The sequence below is a fragment of the Oryctolagus cuniculus genome, chromosome 10 (assembly GCF_051225735.1).
Source record: "Oryctolagus cuniculus isolate XC-2025 breed Fujian yellow rabbit chromosome 10, ASM5122573v1, whole genome shotgun sequence".
Classification (NCBI taxonomy): domain Eukaryota; kingdom Metazoa; phylum Chordata; class Mammalia; order Lagomorpha; family Leporidae; genus Oryctolagus; species Oryctolagus cuniculus.
In genome coordinates, this window is record NC_142876.1 from 75,074,222 (window position 1) to 75,086,385 (window position 12,164).

The 12,164-nt window shown below is 41.7% G+C and overlaps 1 long non-coding RNA gene and 1 pseudogene across 1 annotated transcript; one reads left to right on the forward strand and one right to left on the reverse strand.

Annotated features, from left to right (window-relative positions):
* Positions 1-2,905: 2,905 nt before the first annotated feature.
* Positions 2,906-3,547, reverse strand: LOC127492485 (small ubiquitin-related modifier 3 pseudogene; annotated as a pseudogene).
* A 690-nt stretch (positions 3,548-4,237) lies between these two features.
* Positions 4,238-8,435, forward strand: LOC149124291 (uncharacterized). The gene is made up of 2 exons (XR_016215155.1): positions 4,238-4,350; positions 8,154-8,435. It is a non-coding gene; the product is annotated as an uncharacterized LOC149124291 (long non-coding RNA).
* The last annotated feature ends 3,729 nt before the right edge of the window (positions 8,436-12,164 follow it).

Below are 12,164 nucleotides of genomic sequence, written 5' to 3' on the forward strand. Positions count from 1 at the left end.
TGAAGCCAGAAGCTAGGAGCTTCCCCCAGGTCTCTCTCATGTGGATGCAGGGTCCCAAGGACTTGGGCCATCTTCTACTGCTTTCCCAGGCCATAGCAGAGAGCTGCATCAGAAGAGGAGCAGCAGGGACTAGAAATGGCGCCCATATGGGATTCTGGTGCTTCAGGCCAGGGTGTTAACCCACTGTGCCACAGCGCTGGCCCCTTTTTATTTTTTTAATTAAAAAAATATTTATTTGAGAACCAGAGGGATAGAGAACACTCCCATCCACTGATTGATTCACTCCCTAAATACCTGCAATAGCTGGGGCCAGGAAGGCCAAAGCTAGGAGTCAGGAACTCAGTCCAAGTCTCCTGTGTGAGTGTCAGAGACCCAACTACTTGACCCATCACCAGGGTCTGCATTAGTAGAGTCAGGACTTGAACCCTCACACTAAAATATAGGATATGAGCACCTTAATTAGTGTCTCCATCCTTAGGCCAAAGACCCAAACCTAAAGTCAAACATTTTGAAATGCTCATTAAAATATGAAATATTTGTATTTTCTAACTTGGAATAATCAGAATATATATATATATATATAAATTATATAGAAAATATAAACAAATGGATATGTGATGAATGCCTAAAACTAAAATTAAAAAAAGCAAAGTAAGTCAGTCTTAAGGAAAATTCCAACAAGATCCCAACCCAGGAATGTTCTAGGTATTTTTCAAAACTATAGCCTTGTGTAGAACAATTTTTTTTTAATACCAGGCAAAATTGTGACAAATGTAAAGCACAGAAGCTGTGAAAATCAGCAGTATTCCATGGTAGATCAGATACCTTTGTCTCCCATAGTCTCCATACTGAGCTGTGCAACAAAAATACCAAAGGAGCTTATGAAGTATGCAGAATGCTGGGCTTTATACCTGTGACCTCAGACTTTTTGGGTTACATTCCAAGGAAGATGTTTAGTCTTAAAGCTCTTCTGGATAACTCCAAGGGACATCTTACCATGGAAACCACTAAACAAATTACCATCACAAGACTGAAATGGTTTCGCTTGAAAGGGCTTAGTTATGCATCTTTAAATATTTCATTAAGATAGGAAGTATGCATAGTTTTTGACTGATAATACAATAGTGTGTCTATTATACTTAAAAATTAAATAACTAAGGGGCTGGTACTGTGGCAACACGGGTTAAGTTGTGGCCTGCATTGCTGGCATCTCTTAAGGATTCTGGTTTGAGTCCCAGCTTCTGCACTTTTAATCCAGTTCCCTGCTAATGCGTCCCAAGAAAGTAGCAGCAGATGACCCAAGTGCTTGGGATCCTATCACCCACGTGGGACACCCAGCTGAAGCTCCCTGTTCTTGGATTCTGGCTTCAGCTTGGCCCAGCCCTGGCTATTGCTGCTATTTGGGAAATGAACCAGCAGATGGAAGATCTCTCTCTGTGCCTCTTCCTTTCTCTCTCTGTAACTCTTTCAAATAAATAAATAAATCTTTAAAAATTGAATAACTACTTTTGAATTATGCTTTTCCATCTTACAATCTGATGCAAGACAAACAATTTTATTTCCCAAAGCTCCTTTTTCAAAGGGGAGATAACCATGAGAAAACTATGTCCATGAGTCAAAGAAACAACAGGGAGTTATGTTACTACATTCATGCTGTGGGAAACAGTAGGTTTTGAAAAATGATTTACTTATTTATTTGAAAGGTAGAGCTACACACACACACACAGAGGACAGAGAGAGAGAGAGAGAGAGAGAGAGAGAGAGACAGCGAGACAGAGAGAGGGAAATCTATCTGCTAGTTCACTCTCCAAATGGCTGCAATGGCCTGGGCTGGGTCAGGCTGCTTTCCTAGGTATATTTTTTAAGGATTTTTTAAACTTTTATTTAATAAATATAAATTTCCAAAGTACAACTTTTGAATTATAGTGGCTTCTCCCCCACCCAGAACCTCCCTCCCACCCGCCACCATCCCATCTCCCACTCCCTCTCCCATTCCTTTTTTTTTTTTATCACGATTCATTTTCTTTTTCTTTTTTTTTAAACCAAACTATATTTACTGTGTACAGTAGGAAAGGACAACAGTTATGTACAAATTGGGGAGTAAACACAACAGAGCCAACAAACACCCCACTGAGCCCGAACAGTGAAACAGGAAATGAGAACACCTTCAGCAAGATTTCAAGCAAGCCATAGAGGTGGACTCCTTCGGCTGACTATAAAAAAGGCAGAGAAGGCCACCAGCAGCAATGGTCCTTCTAGAAGGACAACAGGCAGAACTATGAACATTTTAATTGGTACACATCCCAAAACACATTCACAGAACTGAAACCCCCTACTAATGCATAAATTCAGTACGTGTTTGAAAGCAGCATAGCACAGATCCATAGAGGTCCTCTTCCCATGGGTTACAGAGGTAACCACCCTCAGAAGTGGCTCTTTACACAATAACAAACTGGAAAGTCAGCAATACTTAACCTTACTTTTTCCTATAGAGACCGTAATTGTTCATCAGAGCAAATACTAGAAGAAATCTGAGACCACAATACTATTAACAAAGGAGAAAGGTGGTAATGACTTTCTTCCATGTTAATAAAAGGGAAAAAGCCAATTTTGGTGTGCCAGGCTCTGCCCATGTACAAATCACTAGGTGCTGAGCGAGCTGGGGCTGCTGGGCCTTGCACCCAAGGGGCCACACTCAACAGGGCAGAGAGCGCTTGGGCCATTTTACTAAAGGACTTGTTTGTTTTTACGTTTTTACTTTTTAAGACGCGTTCCAGATTTTCCTTCCACATTACCAAACTTGACAAGGCTTCAATGTCCAGTATCGAGCATTTCAACAACCCGTGCCTACAAGTGGTGAGTGAGGTCCTGTCTTCCACCCCCAACCGCGAGTTATGGACAGGATCAAGGCAAGCCTGGCACAGGGGAGCCAAGGCCCATCCTCGAGAACCCACACTCAGGCCACAGGTTTGGGGAGCAGACGAGGGGACAAATAAAAATGAAAAACCCCAAAAACTCATCTTACCTAAACAAAGCTAACAGTTCTGATTGGCCCCATTTCAGTCATGGATTCGTCCCTGCAGAGAGAGTTTGAGGCAGAGAGGAAGTCACTTCGCTGCATGTCCTTGAGCTTCTGCAGACTCCTTTGTGACTGCACGGTCTCGGGGTCACTATTCAACAGCAAACGCAAGGATAGAAAACAGGCCACGCCCCGGCAAGCGGCTGGTCACACTGCCGGTCTGCTGCTGGAACACATCGATGGTGTCCTCGTCGTCCATCTCCAGCTGCGCAGGTGTGTCCACTTCATTAATTGGTTGCCCATGGAACCTGCCTCATGATGAAGGCAGTAGGCCTTCATCAGCTTGCTCAGCGGAGTGTGCCTCTTGATCTTGAAATGCACCACGGAGCTGTCCTGCCCGGCCACTTTCAGGTTGATGTGGTCATTCTCGGTCTTCACACCCCCCTTGGGCTTCTCCTCGGACACGGCTGTGTGTGGTTGCAGCAGCGGCGGCGGCAGCGCAAGCGGGGCAGTCGCTCTCCTGACGATTCATTTTCAATTATCTTTATATACATAAGATCAACTTAGTATATACTAAGTAAATATTTCAACAGACTGCACCCACACAGACACACAAAGTATAGAGTACTGTTTGAGTAGCAGTTTTACCGTTAATTCGCATAGTACAACACATTAAGGACAGAGGTCCTACAAGGGGAGCAGATGCACAGTGACTTCCGTTGTTGATTTAACAATTGACACTCATTCCTAGGCATATTAGCAGGGAGCTGGATCAGATACGAAACAGCTGGGACTCAGATCAGAGCACATATGGGATGCCAGCACAGCAAGAAGCAGCTTAACCTGCTGTGTCACAACACCAGCCCTGACAGTAATTTTTAAGACTTTATATATAAGGAAATGGTTTGGGTATGTTGTGCCCAGATCGCCGGATCCCCGAATGCAGCCAGAGACTTGAACACACCGAAATGCAAGAGCAAGGTTTATTTCAGAAGTATAAGCTGTAGCAGGGACCCGGTCTACTCAACTGCGCAGCGGAGGGCAGAGGAAGGCCCCAAGCTGTGCCTGGGAGCCTCTTTTAAAGCCGGGTTACGTCATCGAGGGGTGTGGGGTAACAGTGGATTGGCTGGGGTCACCTCTGGTACTTCCTGGTTCAACACGGTTGTTCCCGATTGGGTCAGACCCAAGGGATTTCCTTATATGGTAAACGCTAGCAAGCTGTTCCGTTGTAACTTTCAGTTTCCCCAGAGTGAGGCCGCTTTTAAGGGAAGTGGGGTCTGCCTCTCCAAATGGAGGCAGTTTTTCGAAACATAGTTACTACGGCCCTTAAGGTAAGTACACGACTATGTAGAATAGGTGTGCACAATGCTATGACATACAAGGAATCAATATTTAAATCTGCTTGTAGAATTGGACACATATAAATGTATTTTTTTGACTGTCTTCTGCTACTTTCACTTTGGTGTAATCTTAAAGCATGTTCATAGCTGGCGCTGTGGCTCACTAGACTAATCCTCCGCCTTGCGGCGCCTGCACACTGGGTTCTAGTCCCAGTCGGGGTGCCAGATTCTGTCCCGGTTGCCCCTCTTCCAGGCCAGCTCTCTGCTGTGGCCAGGAAGTGCAGTGGAGGATGGCCCAAGTCCTTGGGCCCTGCACCCCATAGGAGACCAGGAGAAGCACCTGGCTCCTGCCATCAGATAAGCGTGGTGCGCTGGTGGCGGCGGCCATTGGAGGGTGAAAAAAAATAATTAAAAAAAAATAAAATTCTTTTAAAAAAAGAAAATAAAAAGCATGTTCATGTCCACTTCTTCATGATTTTTTTTTTTTTTTTGACAGGCAGAGTGGACAGTGAGAGAGAGAGACAGAGAGAAAGGTCTTCCTTTGCAGTTGGTTCACCGCCGCCACCGGCATGCTGTGGCCGGCGCACAGCGCTGATCCAATGGCAGGAGCCAGGTACTTATTCTGGTCTCCCATGGGGTGCAGGGCCCAAGCACTTGGGCCATCCTCCACTGCATTCCCTGGCCACAGCAGAGAGCTGGCCTGGAAGAGGGGCAACCAGGACAGAATCCGGCGCCCCGACCGGGACTAGAACCCGGTGTGCCGGCGCCGCAAGGCAGAGGATTAGTCTAGTGAGCCGCGGCGCCGGCCCATGATTTATTTTCAGAAAGTCCTTAATGGATAGTATCACAAAAATGAGTTGGGTTTCACTTGCCAAATTAGCTGGTTCAAACTGACCTTTTTGGGTTTGCATTGCGCTTTACTCCAGGTGAATGAACTCTTCATTTTAAAAAATAAATAGTAGTAATTTGGATATATTTAAGGAGATTTTAGTGGTGAATTAAATGCAGTATTCTGCTTTTCAAGGGAATGCTTTTAATATTAGCCTAAATATCACTGCTTTAAATACTAAAGCTGAGGCTGGGGCTGTGACATAGCGGGTAAAGCTGCTGCCTGCAGTGCTGGCATCCCATATGGGTGCTGCTTCAAGTCCTGGCTGCTCCACTTCTAATCCAGCTCTTTTTCATGGCCTGGGAAAGCAGTGGAGGGTGGCCTGAGTCTTTGGGCCCCTGCATGCATGTGGGAGACCCTGAAAAAGCTCTTGGCTTCAGATAAACTCAGCTCCAGCTGTTGGGGCCATTTGGGTAGTGAACTAGTGGATGGAAGATTTCTCTCTCTCTGCCTCTGCCTCTCTGTAGCTTTGCCTTTCAAATAAAATAAATCAATCTTTAAAAAATAAATACTAAAGCCATCTACATCTTTTTAGAAATAATTTTGCCAGAATATTTTTCTATATTACTACTCCAATTCCCCACATTTTGAGTTATAAAAGAATTCCTATGCAATTAGCTTCCAGGCCTGCACAAATGTTGAGTAAAACAAATCAAATTCTCTGTATTCTCAATGCATTTGTTAAAGAGCCATCAAAATCCTAGGAATTGAAATTTTAACTTTCAGGAAAGCTGGAGGTCTTAGGAAAATAATCAAGCATATATGGATGTAAGATATGCTCCATTTTGTAAGTAAGCACATTCTTTTTTTTTCTTAACTTTTATTTAATGAATATAAATTTCCAAAGTACAGCTTATGGATTACAATGGCTTCCCCCCATAACGTCCCTCCCACCCGCAACCCTCCCCTTTCCCACTCCCTCTCCCCTTCCATTCACATCATGATTCATTTTCGATTCTCTTTATATACAGAAGATCAGTTTAGCATACATTAAGTAAAGATTTCAACAGTTTGCTCCCACACAGAAACATAAAGTGAAAAATACTGTTTGAGTACTAGTTATAGCATTAAATCTCAATGTACAGCACACTAAGGACAAAGATCCTACATGAGGAGTAAGTGCACAGTGACTCCTGTTGTTGACTTAACAAATTGACACTCTTGTTTATAGCATCAGTAATCAACCTAGGCTCTTGTCATGAGCTGCCAAAGCTATGGAAGCCCCCTGAGTTCACTGACTCTGATAATTTTTAGACAAGGTCATGGTCAAAGTGGAAGTTCTCTCCTCCCGTCAGAGAAAGGTACCTCCTTCTTTGATGACTTGTTCTTTCCACTGGGATCTCACTCGCGGAGATCTTTCATTTAGGTGTTTTTTTTTTTTTTTCCAGAGTGTCTTGGCTTTCCATGCCTGAAATAGTCTCATGGGCTTTTTAGCCGGATCCGCATGCCTTAAGGGCTGATTCTGAGGCCAGAGTGCTGTTTAGGATATCTGCCATTCTATGGGTCTGCTGTGTATCTCACTTCCCATGTTGGATCATTCTCTCCCTTTTTGATTCTATCAGCTAGTATTTGCAGACACTAGTCTTGTTTATGTGATCCCTTTGGTTCTTAGTCCTATCATTATGATCAATTGTGAACAGAAATTGATCGCTGGGACTAGTGAGATGGCATTGGTACATGCCACCTTGATGGGATTGAATTAGAATCCCCTGGTATGTTTCTAACTCTACCGTTTGAGGTAAGTCAGAGTAAGCACATTCTTTGAACAATCAGATACAAATGAAAATAATGTGTGAAAACATGCATTTAGAACTGAGTGCCATTACTCATTAAATTAAAAAAGTTGAACGTGTGCTTAAAGGTTAGGTAGTGAGAAATTGATTAATATTTTAAATACTATGTAACACTATTTTGATAATCCAATAATTCTTGCACAAATATAGATAGAAGTGAAATTTCCTGTTTGGTGAGATGTTTTCTTTATCCCTTTGTCCACTGCAACACACAGAAAGGCATAGACAGTCTCATCGGTGAGCCCTATGATGTATGTACCTCATCTTAACAGATGCCTTGCCAACCAGAAATTAAGAGAAGACTTCATTTCTTTTCAATGATATAAAGTTACCCAGTTTGTCACAAAACTGGATGTAACCTTTTATGAGACATACTAAATCTCTCTTGGTGTTTTGTTACATGCTTATTTCTTTGCCATCATAACTTCTTAGAATTCACACTCGTCTCTTTATGGTTAAAACAAAAACTCTGGGGCTGTACTTAGTAAGCTAGTTTAAAGCAATACACTGAAGTCTGATGAAAGAAATCTGAATATCTTTGATACATCAAAATTACATTGAATGCCAATTTCCTCTATGAAAATGCAAATACTACAATCATTTGTATTATCCTCTTTCTTTAAAAGTTTAATGATTATCAACATTTAAAATTTTTAGAAGATTTTTCCTTAGACTATTAGATACATTGGGATAAAAAGAAAGAACAAAGAGAATGCATTTCCCTGAAAAGATCAGTATTGATAAAAGTGCCAGATTTCTATTTCAGTACTTTACCCTAAAAAATGACACGGAACAATATTTGTGTCAATCTTTAACTTGCTCTATGCCTGTTTTCTTTCAAGGATCAGAGTGCTTTTAAGATACTTAGAATATTACTTGCTGAATTGTTTATTTGGTGGAGTGTTAAGTTTGTGATTATGAAATAAATGGAAAGGATAACATTGCAAAAATTAAAAGAAAAATAAGAGAGGAAGGAGGAGTAAGGGTAGGATGGGAAATATCATTATGTTCTTAAAAATGTATATATGAAATAAGTGAAATTTTCTCCCTTTATGTAAATTAAATTGTTTTTAATAAAGATTCTCAATTCTTTTTTTTTTTTTTTTTGACAGGCGGAGTAGACAGACAGAGAGAAAGGTCTTCCTTTACTGGTGTTCACCCCTCAATGGCCGCTGCAGCCAGCATGCTGTGCTGATCCAAAGCCAGGAGCCAGGTTCTTCTCCTGGTCTCCCATGTGGGTGCAGGGCACAAGGACTGGGGCCATCCTCCACTGCCTTCCCAGGCCACAGCAGAGAGCTGGCCTGGAAGAGGGGCAACCAGGACTGTGGGGAGCAACTCGGACTAGACTAAGTTACTGGAATTAAGACTTATTCTATGCATCTGCTCTCCCACAATATGGTGCTGAGAAGGGAGAAACAGCTTCTACACAGCTGCCTCCAGTTCAACCAATAAACTGTAGGACTTACTCCTGATTGGAGGAGAGCAGCGTACTCGGCGTGTGGGTAGCAGAGTTGGGATTGGTGGAAGAGGACTATAAAGGAGGAGAGAGACAACATGCACGAGGAACATCTAAGGGGAACATCTATCTGAAGGAACACCTGTGCAGCCCCCGAGAGAGCCGGCCGGCTGTGTGCCGCTCCCCTGCGGAAGTGGGGAAAGTGGCCAGGGGGAACCGCCCTTCCATGGAGGTGGAAGGGACGGCAGCCAACCCGGGAAGAACCAGCAGCAAACCCGGGGAGGGCCGAGCAGACGAAAGAACAGCGCAGGGTCCTGTGTCGTTCCTCCACGAAGACGGGGAGCGACACAGGACAGAAGCCGGCGCCCTGACCGGGACTAGAACCCGGTGTGCCGGCACTGCAGGCGGAAGATTAGCCTATTGAGCCACGGTGCCGGCCAAGAATCTCAATTCTTAAGTAGACTCAAGGGGGTCAAATAGCTCTGAAGTGAATTCATGATTCTGCTACGTGAGCTCTCCAATCCCTTACCGCAATTTCTCTAGTCTTTGTTAAATGGTTGATGAAAACAGAAACATGTTCTTTATTGTAGGTTCTGCCACCATACTTACACAATAAGCTGTGTATTGAAAATTTAAGAAGAGCTTCTATAGGTGGGCTTCTAGAAAGGTATTTTCGTATGGAGAAGTTAATTCTCAGGGAGTGTATTTGTCAGGATTCTCCAGGGAAATAGAAATAGGATCAATAGGAGATCGATAGATATGAGAGTGTTTAAAAAAGTCATGATAAAATGTAATTAAAAGGTGATGCACTTTCCATAAATTTTTCAAGAACTTTAGAGTGTGTGTACATATACTATGTATGCTTATGTATCCTATTGATAATTATATAAAGACAGTTCTTATAAAGAATAAATTACAGAGAATTGCCTCACATGATTGCAGAGGCTGAGAATTCCCAAGATCTGCAGTCAGCAAGCTGTGACCCAGAAGAACCAATGTAGTTCCAGTCCAAATCCTAAGGCCTGAAAACCAGGATAGTCAATGGTGTAAGTTTAAGTACAAGTCTGAATCAAATGGCAAAAAAACCAATAACCCATATCAAAGCCAGGAAGAAAGAGATCTGTCAGTCATCTTTTTTGTACTATTCAGGACCATAACAGATTGGATGAGATACATCTGGGGAGAGCAATTTGCTTTATTCAGTCTATTCATTTCAACATAACCTAAAAATATCCTCACAGAGGTGTGGGCATGTGGTGTCCAGTAAAGTTAACATAAAAATGACCATTGTGGGAAGCATGTGTGATAGTAGAGAAGATAAATATATGATGACAGAGGTTTTAAGAGTTCATGCATCTGGCCGGCGCCATGGCTCACTAGGCTAATCCTCCACCCGTGGCGCCAGCACCCCAGGTTCCAGTCCCGGTTGGGGCGCCAGATTCTGTCCCAGTTGCTCCTTTTCCAGCCCAGCTCTCTGCTGTGGCCCAGGAGTGCAGTGGAGGATGGCCCAGGTCCTTGGGCCCTGCACCCACATGGGAGACCAGGAGGAAGCCATAGCGGCCACTTTGGGGGTGAACCAATGGAAAAAGGAAGACCTTTCTTTCTGTGCTCTCTCTCACTCTCTAACTCTGCCTGTCCAAAACAAACAAACAAACAAAAAACAACAAAAAAACCTTGAAAATCAAGTCTCTTCGCTATTTACTAGCTATAAAACTTTAGTCAGCTAGCCCATTTAAATCCTAGTTTCCTAATCTATAAATGGGGTTAATTATACCCAGAAAACTTCACTGAGGATTAAATAAGATGAAGTTTGCAAAATAGTAGAGAACCTGCATGTATCTGCTAGTGACAGCTGCGTGAAACAGTTCAGAAATAAACAGAGATGACTAGGAAGCTTTCCTTTGTCAATTTTATCTAAGGTTTTGATCAAGTTAGTTAATCTAAATTTTCATTTCCTTTCATAATAAAATTACTGTTATAGGTTTTATGACTGAAATGAGATATTTCTGTCAAAGTTCATATTCTGTTTTTTGCTTAATGGTGGTTGTTGTTGTCTTTGATTTTGGGTCATTACAAATAAGGCTGCTGGAGATATTTGAGTACAAGTCTTTGTGTACACATATGTTCTTTTTTCTCTAGGGTGGAGACTGAGTTCATATTGGCGGTAGGGTAAATGTACAGTTAACAGCTTAAGAAACTGCCAAACTCTTTTCCAAAAAAAAGTTGTAAAATTTAACATTCCCAACAGCAATGTATAGGAGGTCCAAGGGTTCTAAATCTTTTACAACACTTCATGCAATCAGTCTTTTAAATTTTAGTCAGAAAGTGAGTATGCAGCGGCAACTCTCGCATTCTTGACCCGCATGTACGTGTAGACTAAAGATTCTGGACTTCTTCCCATGTGTTTCTCTTCCATTCATATATCTTTTTATTTTTTGTGCAATATTTTAAATGTGCTATTTTTCTTCTTGTGTTGGGTTATAAAAGTTGTTTTTACATTCTGTACACAGGCCCTTTATCAAAATGGTTTGCAAATATTTTCTGTGACCCTGTGGTTTGCTTTTTAATTTTGTGAACAATACTTCTGGAGAGTAAAAGCTTGCATTTTGATGAATTTCCAAGTTATCAATAGTTTTATTTGGTTGTTCATTCCTTTTGTGCCACATGTAAAATCTCTGATCTACTTAATTTTAAAGCTCTTATGTTAATTCAGGCTTCCTATCCATTACTTACATTTTTTACATATTATTTGACATAAGGGTCTCAGTCCATTTTGCTTTATATGTATATTCATTTGTTCCAGCAGCATTTCTGGATAGACAACCTTTTCCTCAATGAATTTCTTTGACAATTTTGTTGAAAATCAATTGAGCATATTTGTGAGTCTGTTTTTGGACTCTTTTATAAATCTATTCTGCAAACATAACAATTTGTAGATTAATAGATATTTTTGCTTTAGTTTTCTCTGTTATAAAATTTTATAGAATTGTATAGCATGCACTATAAGCTCTTTCATTCCCAATTTCTTTCACTTTGCATTATGCATATGAGAGTTCTGTAATTGCTTACTAGTTTTGATGTCTCCTAAAGGCTGATTTGTTAAAAGGCTTGACCCAAGCATCATGCTATATGGTGTATAGGAGGTGAGTTTAGTGGGAAGGAAATCTTGAGTTATTAGGGGGATGTACTCAGAAGTTAGTCCTCATGATATACTTGGTTATAAAATCCAAGAGAAGTGTGCTTTCTGCTTTCTGGTTCACCGTGTGATCCTCCCTCCACAGGCATTCCATCACCTACCACCCTCAGACCAATGGGGCCACCTAATCTTGGACATGTACTTCCAAAACCATGAGTCCAAATAAACTTCCTTCATAAATAGCTTCTCTCATGTGTTTTACTTGTAAGGAAACCTGACTAACATAGAAAATTGGTCCCAAGGAGTGGGCCTGTTACTAACTTTACCTGAAGATGTGGAGGAGCCTTTGGAGTTAGTTTACTATAAATTGTTACAAGTGCTTGGAGGAGAAAGAAGAGCATAATAGGTGACTCTGGTAAGTACTGAGGATACATGGATGTCAATAAAAACATGGGTGTTAAAGGAAATGCTATGAGGTTTCAGATGGAAATGAAAATCTACTGGAAATTGGAAAAAAGTCCATCTTGCTAC